Here is a 10,239-nt window from a genome sequence, read left to right on the forward strand (position 1 = left end):
CTCCACTTTCTGACCTTCTATTGTTTATTGCCTTCACAAGTTTCGGTACTCACCCAATCCAGCAGGATAAACTGAACGCAGATTAAAATATTCTGTTGGACAGTTCCTTAAGTATTCAGATTATAGAATGGTACGGTAAGTGCAGCACTAGCAGACAATCAAGTATCTAAGAGGAGAACGGGACATGAAACTAGTGAATGACAGCATACGAGCGACTTTGGGGCTGTCCACCGTCCTAAAGCCACAATGCAGTATTTGGGAGCTGCCCACGGTCCTAAAGCCACAATGCAGTATTAGGGGACCGCGCTGCTTTGGGGGGTTCCTTGCTTCCCGTTACGCTCTGTGTGCCGCTGCTGGGGTTTCCCTGCTTCTCGTTACGTTCTACGTTTGATTTTAACAACAGATCCTGCGGTGTCCGAGGATGCAAGCGAGAGTGGAAAGCCACTCGATCACGTGCTCCGCCACCTACCTCCTACACTCGCTTGCTCCATGTACGACATGCCTTCGTTTGCGAGTAAGGAAGGGAATGAATTACAGGTATCGTGGGATAGCTGTTCTGTGCAGCACACCACTGGGTTTTACAGTAAAGCCAGCTTTCAAAAAGCAGCCAAGTAATGGACTTCTCGCTCTGACTCGCACAAATTAGGATGTTGCTCGTTAACTATGTCAACTCTACGTTCTGTCCGGTGATGCTTAAATGACTGACCTGCAAAGCTAAACATCATTTTCAAAGAATGCATTAACTCCAGTGCCTCAGATGATATTTCTTCTTTTGACTGTGCTTTAAATGTTTTCTGCATTTGCTGCACAAGTAGTTATTCAGATTATACTCTGAAGTGTTGAAAGGATCCACATTTCGAAACAAACGGAATGAACTGCAAACCAAGCAGCTCTCTCTTCAGAGCCACGATCCCCTCACTCCACGTACGTGTGTATGTGCAATATGTATTCCTTGTGTCCCTTAAAATCGCACAAAGACAGATTTTCGGAAGTGGAATCTTTTGTTCAAAATGTACAACCATGGTTGAGCATATGCATCATCGCATTGAAATTATATTTTGCTGCTTTATCTGAGGAGAAAACTGCAACAAACGGTGGCTTCTTAGGATAACTACAGTTTAATGCCATTGTTGTCAAAAATATACTTTTACCGCCATAATATAGTTCCTCTCTCTCGCTCTCTTTCTCTCTCTCTCACACGCACACATACACACACACACACACACACACACACAATATCATGCCTAATGCAAGTGCCCGAGACAACCCAACAATTTATTACCCATATTTTATGAAACAATGTCTACCACACTTGTCATGCACAAGACTATTATATGGCCAATGACTATTTGAATCAGTTACAATAGTTTATTTGAATTGATATCGATCTGTGTTAACAGACAATGACACATGCAAAGCTCTAGATACTGTCTCCCATGTTTGTATACCGCTCTTTGTCGTTTGTGTGTGTGTGTGTGTGTGTGTGTGTGTGTGTGTGCCTGTCATCTGCACTTTTACTGAGGATCATCAACAGTTTAATTACACCCCTGTTGCAACATTAAAGCTACTAAAATTCCTCTAAACTAGATTATTTGGTTCACTTGCTAAAATCTAATGTAAAAGTGAACACACTGCACAAAGAATAGGCAGACAAATATATAATCCCATAACACAATAATCTACCTTAAAAAATCAAACACTACATGTAATTCACAATTTAAAAGGACAATGAAATACAATAAAAATAAATAAATAAAACTGAGACCACATTTCCCATTCACTTCAGTGGAAAAAGTCAGCTTCAAATAGCACACACATAAAAAATATAGCAGAATCCCTACAAACAAAACTAAAAACAACACTCCAACCTAATTCAGTATCCTATAAATCACTACAACTACAAATAGCTAATTGGAAAATATAATTACAGTCAAAAGTGATTCAGTCCCATTTATGTAAATAAACTAACTGAAGACATATAGAAACTATAAGATCCACATAAAACAACAGAGTACTCAATATTCTACTAAAAGACATAACAATTAACAATCCAAAACAATGATACAAAATTACCTCTGAATTATACTACAAAGCTGCCCATGCGACAATCCATTCATTTAAAAAAACAATGCAAAATACATAAAGCTGACCTTGACAGAAACGTATGTAACTAACACAGCAGCTGAAGTCAAACGAAACAATATTCTAACATAAAGAGTGCAGGAAAACATGAACGTTAATTGGTAGACATCTGGTTTGTGTGAAGCATGAAATATATGTACCACAGGATAAGAGAATTCAGTTCATGTTCACTGGCTTTGTCACTCATCCTCACATAATGTTTCCTAAACTGACATCACATGCACACAGACACACATACCAAATCCCCTGTATATAATACATATTAACACAAATGTGCTGATGAATGCAGGTATATTTATATACATATCCATCAAAACCTAAACATTTATTTTTAGGGGATTAATCTCTCAACCTTATACATCACTAACTATACTGCATCATACATCACTGTTGCATGGTCCAAATAGGAGCAAAGTTATGCTAACACAAAACTCCACTAAACATTGATTTTGCAAAAGGCAGGTCCCCTACACATCCACATCTGTAAGTATGCTAAATTCAAGGTCTTAAAACAGTGGAGTAAAGAAAAACTTCCTTATCCTACCATTGAAAAAAAAACACAATCCATGAAACATACCAAATAAAACAATTAATTGAATTTAATGAAACACATGGATGGCATAGAGAAATACACATACACACACAAATATATATATATATATATATATATATATATATATATATATATATGCACACACACACTCTGCTTCTGTCCAGCCAGTGTCCTTCTCCCACAGTATGATCATATCCCTCTATTTCTTTTTACTGCTCTACATTTTTATGTTTCTGTATTTGCATCCCACTGACTACCCTTCCCTAATTTTTCTTCCCTAATTTCCCTGCAAGCTTTCTACTCATCCATTCATTTGTTCTTACTATATATTTAAAGTGATGCACCTATCCCTGAAAAAAATGTATCCAGGCTTCCCTACCTAGCTAGTCTTTCCTGTCTTATTCCATTTGTGTGTGCACGTCTGCTTGCTATGTTCCTTATTTCCTACATACTTATTGCTCTGGTTCTTCCCTTTAAATAGACTAATAGATACCCAGCTTATTTGTCATCAAACAATAGATGTTTACACTCTGAGACCTTTAGTTACAACATGCCAGTTTGTATCACTTCCCAACTGCCCATGGTGGTACTTACCACCTTACTCTCCTGCTATAGTTATAGTAGAGTGCCTGTACTGACCGCAAAAGGAGGTCTGCATTTTATCACAGAAAATTTTGCCTTTGCTTACTGTGCATTGATTGAAACTGTAATGCCTGTCTTGGGTTCCCATAGTGTGTTGTGCATACAGAGGTTGTCAAGCTGATACAAACCTGCATTGGATGTCTGCTATATTCTTACCTAAATTTCCCTTACTTCCATTCAAAGAAGCAGTGCTAGGAAAAACTCAGAAATATTTCCACCCACTTCATTGACAACAATTACAGAATACATCCCCTCCCAAAATACTTAAACTCAGACACCAAACATTGACAGCATCTCTTTACCCACATTGTTAAACTTTCCTTGACAATACAATCCTTTCATGTGCTCAGTCATAACCTCCAAACTCAATTCGTCTTCACCTAAACCACCTGAGGGTTATCAGCTAATCATCCTTTTTGTACCACATATCTAAACTACAAAAAAATCATTTACAAATATTAGAATATCTCATTCAATACAACATCTTTGGCAAACAATGCCACCTTAGACCCAAATGTTGCACCACCACAGCTGTATTTACACTTACCAATGAAACATACACTAATCTTGAAAAAAAGAAAACTCAGTGGAGCCACTTTCATTGACCAGAAAAGGAACCTTTGAGTGTGCAGACCACAATATCCCTTTATAAAAGTTTCACGTATATATATATATATATATAGGTTAGTACTAGGCTAATTGCTCTTGTGAGACATTTTAAGCCTAGCCAATTGTCCCTCGTGAGAATCAAACCCTGTGCCTTGTGTTTGTAAGGCAAACACTTTAACCATTAGGCCACCCTCCCAACTATCAAGCATTGTTTTTTTCTCAGGCAGACAAACACACACACACAGTTGACCTGTCTTGGAATAGAACCCCTACCTAACTAGTTTATCACACTACAGCATTACACAGTTACATCACGTGCTACGGAGAATACTTAAAGCTTAAAGGTTGCAGAATCTCTGATGAGATTTGTCAATGGTTTAAGAACACTCTGCTTAGCTGAACTTTGTTAGTCTCTACCACTGAAGAAAACACATCTGCATATACAAACATGGCGGGGGGGGGGGGGTGCCATGGTTCCATACTTGGCCCACTCTTCTTCTCCATTTTCCTCAACAGTCATCCATGGGACCTAAGTGATCTCAAGTGTTTGTTGTATGGAGATGGCATACAACTAGGGTATTCACTACAAACCAGATAATCAATGATGCATTGCAGCTAGACTTCAAATGCCTCTATAACAGATGGCTAGGCAATAACAGATTATCATTAAATACTAAACAAATACAAAGTAATGTTATTTAGCACCAAGAAGACACATGCTCTTATTATATTAGACCCCAAAAAGGAACCACTACCTATTGTATCCATACAGGCAAGTTCATGGCCACTGTAGATAACATTCATGCTCTTCTAAGTACATGTGGCTCTGTTTGGTTAAGGTCATCAGCAGTTCTGCAGAATTGGTCATCTTCTGGTTCACTGTACCATGCACTGTGTTCACATTTCAGTACTTAATTAAGCTTTTCACTACAGTTTATCACTGTTATGTGGTATAACCCAGAGACTTATACTGGATCAATCCCTGTCTCACCCCCCCCACCCCCCACCCCCACCCACACACACATTCAACCGCAAGCCCAAAAAATACTTGTGAAGTTCAAGGTAACCTACAGAATTTCCCATCTCTTAACAGTTAAATCCAGACAAGCCATCATTGTTAGCATTCTGTTACCTCATCTACAATATTCCCCCTCAGCCTTTTGGCTCAGTCAGCACAAAACACTGACATTCTCCAAAAGACTGAAAACAAAATGCTTAGGTTAATTAATACATCTAAGCCCACACTACAAGCACCTCTATTCAAGAATCAGTAAAGCCAATTAGCTCTTTGTAGAAGCCAGGCTACCTTTCTATTAATGCTGCTATACCAACTACTATAAGACAATTGCAACTGCCTGCAACTCAAGAAGAAAAGATATCCAAGACAACTTCATACAAAGAAGCAAATGCTGGATGTCTTCAAATTCAATGTATTTAATCCAAGAAATACAAAATTAAACACTGTAAATCACTTTAAAATAGTGTAAACATTACGCGCTTTCATCCCGATTTAAATTACAAAGAAATTCATCAGATCCTGCCTGAAACTGCCAGCCACTCAGTAACCTTGTACACATTAGAACTCTTTTGTACATATTAAGAAATGTTGATGACACCCTGCTCATCAGTTTACCATACATATTTATAGAATGTAAGACCTGCTCTAAATCAGTCCCTGCTAACTGGGACAGAAATGCAAAATACAACAAGTGCACAGAGATCTGAAAGGATAAAAGAGAGAAATGTGAACAACCAATGAAGATACCAGAATCCACCCCACGTCTACACCCCGGCCTCCAAGGATGAATCAGTGAAAGGTGGGAACACAGCACAAACATACCTTTCCAGAGAACCTACTATCATCACTAGTGGATGATGGAAATATGGAAGACCGTGAAGAACATTTTCAGAGACCTTGTTGTAACCCCATCACAAATAAAGAAGGGGACTTTAAAATCTACAACTATTCTTTGTTTGATAAGGACACTAAAACAGTGAACTTTTTAGCTAAAGGTATGACTTTCATGACATTTAAAAGAGCTAATATAGCTAATGTCCTTATTAAACTAAATCAATACACTAGAAAACTTAATTTTAGTAAATACTTAATGAATTGACTCCTGTTTTGTTCACTCTAAGGACATCTAGTACTTCCAGCCCCCTGCCTACATCCTGTGATACAACTCTATGAAAAATTTTGTAAAATAGATTAATCTGGGTAATTGTGATATTACTTGTAAAGACAACATCACCAAGGAAGAAAAGCAGCTCTTGCAAAGTTCAAGGATGAAAAATATAAGAGTAATGAAACCGCATAATGGCTGGGTAAGTTTGTAATTATGAGAAACACTGACTACAGTAATCAAATGCATGTTATTTTATGCCAGGATACATATGAGCCTGTATCCATTAATGAACCTAAAGGGGCTTACAAAATGTTATAATATATGAAAGGCACTACTTCCTGCAAAAAAAAAAAACAGGGTGGCTATAGGTTCATCTTTGGGTCCCTTTTTGCAAGCATTGTTATGATACAGTGGGAAACTAAGTTTCTTTTTTGAGGGTGAGTTTAAGGACTCCTACTGACTTTATTTACTAATACCTGGACAACCTTTTTTTGTATGTAAAGATGGCAAGGAAATAGTTCAACCATTTATAGAGTACATTAACAACAGTACAGAGTTTTTTAACTTTATACCACTAATAAATGAAGACAGTATTGCCTATCTTGACGTGTTATTGGAAAGAGATTTAATACAGAGAGCATATCATGCATGAACATATAGGAAGGTCACCTTTTCCAACACATATTTACAGTACACTAGTGCACACCATTTACCACAAAAAGAGCAGTGGTAAAGGGACAATTTGTGAGGGACAACCAGAATTGGTACCAGGGATAACTTTTTTTATTGAGGAGTTATGAGGTTACACTCCTCAATAAAAAAAAGTTATCTCTCTTTGCAAAGTTTACCCTGAATCTATGGTTAACAACCTGATGTTTGAAGTGATTAATAAAGAGAGATAGCAATGACTTTGTACCAATTCTAGACCCCAAGAATGAGGGCCACCACTTGTCCCCAGTACATTTTATGAGGCAAGACACTAGTACATAATACTGGAATCTTTTTATCACTACATTTAATAGTGAAAGTAACATTAAACATTTTAGAAATGAATTAGTCTGTGTTTAGAGACAACAAAGAAACAACAAGGAAAATGGGGGAGACGCCTAGAATAGTGTACAGAAAAGGGACCAACATAAAGAACTTGCTAGAAGACCTACGATGAGTTCCAAATAAAGTATGTTAAATGTGGTCACTGTAATTATTGTAAATTTATAAAAGTTTGTGACCAATTTGAAATTAAGGTGCAAAGGTACTGCATAAAAACTGCCCCAGTTTTTATGTTGAAAAAACCAAGTGCTTATTATATGTTATTAAAGTAATTTATGCAGAGCCTTTTTTAAAGGTTGTGGTGTTCTTTTGTGGATTTACTTGGTTTTTAGGTCCTTGTTTGTTTCTGCAAATACCACAAGTGCAACCACCCTAGTGATTTTCTGTAAATCATCCAACAGCTTAAGCAAAGTTCCCAATATCACAGCTTTGACAACCATGGTTAAGCTTTAACATTATTCCCTGATGCTCATTTAGTCTTATTACCAAGTCTGCATTTTCTACAACATATTTATAATTGATATCTTCTACTTTCCTCTTCTCTGTTCATCTACTATCTGTTGTTGAACTCAAGGTTTAAAAATCCTTCAAGGCCATTCTGCCAAGAGCAATTACTCACCAGATGTCTTAACTGCCCATTATTTAGTTATGGACTATTGATCCAAATAGGCTGAAGTTTTTTACTGTTCCTATTTCTTCTCCAACAAGAGAAAGAATAAATACTCCCCAAACACACAAGTACACACAAATAATTACTAACATAGCTTCCTTTCATATGTATTTAATGTGTTTATTGATTCAGAGATATCCCAACTGCATTTCAGGTAAATGTGTAATTTAAAACCACAAGAATAAATACTCTGGTCAGACTGCTAATAAAAAAAATGTTTTAGTATAGTAACGTAGTCTAAATTGCAATATGAATACTTGTCTCCTAAGTGAAATCAAATATGCTTACCTCAATGGAGGAGGAGGGGCTCTCATCTTAGAAAAAGAAACCTTAAGAGCACAGAGACAGGTGGAGTTCAGAACCTCTCGAGGCAGATTTGTTTGCTTCTCAGGGCAGAGGCAGTTTTGAGTCCATATAGGGAGATTTGTTGGTCTCTCAGAGTAGACAGGCAGCTCACTTGGCATAAAGAGAGAGAAGAGGTGAGGAAATCTCCCTAAAGAAACTAGCAGAGGGATGAGACCTCATTAATGGAAGGCAGTCAAGCATAGGGACCTTATGAAGCAGGCTGATAAGCCACTTGCTGAGAGCAATAGAACCTGCAATTACACTGAAAGGGATGAGAAGAGCTCACGGAAATACAGTAACCAAGCAGTGGACAGACACATTTATTAATTTTCCAACATTTACCTACATGGGAAAGTCCAACTGGGCACAGGTGGTCTTTCTCAGTGCATGTCCAGTGAGAAAAGCTCCAAGTTATCATATTTAATGCAATCAGTATATTTACAATAACAACTTTCATATTGCAGTTTCAGTGAATATATAGCATAATAATCAGTATAATACAATTTGAAGTGATATTCACAAACATTAATTTACAAGCCTTGTATGGAGAATTGACAGATAGAAGAGTGGTGTATAAGATAGGGAGGAGTAATTTTGGAAATGCAATATAGTGAGGTATTAGAGAGGATAAGAATAAGTGTTAATAGAGAAGTAGCAATGGAATAGTAATTTGGTTGTGCTAATTAGAAGTAGGTATAGTTGTTTAAGAAGTACAATAAAGTGAGGTATTAGTAGGGGATAAGCAGGTTAAGTGATTTAGTGCTTTAAAGTGAGGTATAAGAAAGCTGATTAAGGGTGATAGGAGAGCTATGTCCCAGATGCAAAGCAGAGCAAAGCCAAGAGGCAGAGATGAAGTCTTTTCATAATAGTTTGAAAAAAATAAAGGTGTGAGACAGACCTGATTGATATAAAAATTTTATTCCAAGTTCTAGTTACATTATTGGAACAGAAACTGACCCCAGCACTTCATTGTGGTTTGTAGATGGTAAGCAGTTGTTAATCATTTGACCAAAGGAGATGGTTTGGAAGACAGTATTGGGGTATGGGGCTAATTGTTAAGCAGATGGATGGGGTATGAAAGATTTTGTTGGTCAAAATGAGCTGGGCATAAGGTGTTGAGGAAGTTCGAGCCAATTAAGTGTTGTTAGTGCTAAACAGTGGTAGGGTCTGGTCACATTTGTTGCAAGTGAATCTGGTGACTGATGTAGCATTGTTTAAGTTTAGAACTAAGATAGGCCTGTAGATTGGTCATGATAAGGGCTCCATATAGCAGAGAGTTGTCACTCTCCTACTTTGGACACAATAGAAGAGTCTTCACAGGTTCTGTTCAAACAGCTTTATTATATACAAACACATCATGATAGAAGTTTACTGACTTTAACTTAAGTAACTTATATACAAACTAACTACTACACTCATACATGCTCACTGTCTGGCTGCACTCTCAAAATGGCACTGGGAATAGCACAGGCCCGGTATTTATATGTGTACATTCAGTCCTTGATATGCTTTTTAAAGACACAGCACACAGTACGTGCACTCTGATCTACATCCTCCCTCTTTGAGAAATAGATCATGTAATGTTATATGTAATATATATATGTTATATGTAATATTTAGCATGCAGATATCACAGGTAGTTCTTTATCATGCAATTATACAAGACTAGGTACATATATACAGTTAAGTCCACGTTGTTATGTATTTCACACTCGGCCTGGATATTCAACCATATCATGTGACATAAAACTGAGAGTTAGGTTTAGCAAGTTGAGCTGTCTCTATAGAATGTTCAACCTTGGAAGTATTTGGAACATCTTCAGGAATGGAAGTAGAGGCTGAAACACACTCTGGGATAGGAACAACATTTGGTTCACTCCGAGATCTAAAGTCTGTGTCACAGGAACGATGTTGCAATGCTGATTCTGGTACAGGAAGAAGATGCCTGTGATTTCTCCTGTACTCTACACCCTTGGATTCTAGAAGGTAGGATCTCATCTTGGCACATATGCCTGTAACTTGACAAACCCGGTCAAAACATTTCATCATTTGTATTCTCATGTCTCTCCTTTCCTCAATGGATGAAGAAATCTGCTCGATTT

The 10,239-nt window shown here is 37.4% G+C and overlaps 1 protein-coding gene across 2 annotated transcripts in view; it reads right to left on the bottom strand.

The window, feature by feature from the left end:
* The window catches only part of CACNG5 (calcium voltage-gated channel auxiliary subunit gamma 5), a 576,119-nt gene extending 574,981 nt beyond the window's left edge, over nt 1-1,138 (bottom strand). Inside the window, exon 1 of one of the 2 annotated variants that reach the window (XM_044085101.1) lies at nt 707-1,138. The gene's annotated coding sequence lies outside the window, so the exon portion shown is untranslated. Of the gene's footprint in view, nt 1-53 lie in introns of both variants that reach the window. The other variant, XM_044085098.1, reaches the window with a different exon arrangement.
* Nucleotides 1,139-10,239: the final 9,101 nt, after the last annotated feature.

The sequence above is a fragment of the Protopterus annectens genome, chromosome 10.part0, assembly GCF_019279795.1.
Source record: "Protopterus annectens isolate FY-2018-M chromosome 10.part0, PAN1.0, whole genome shotgun sequence".
NCBI lineage: Eukaryota > Metazoa > Chordata > Ceratodontiformes > Protopteridae > Protopterus > Protopterus annectens.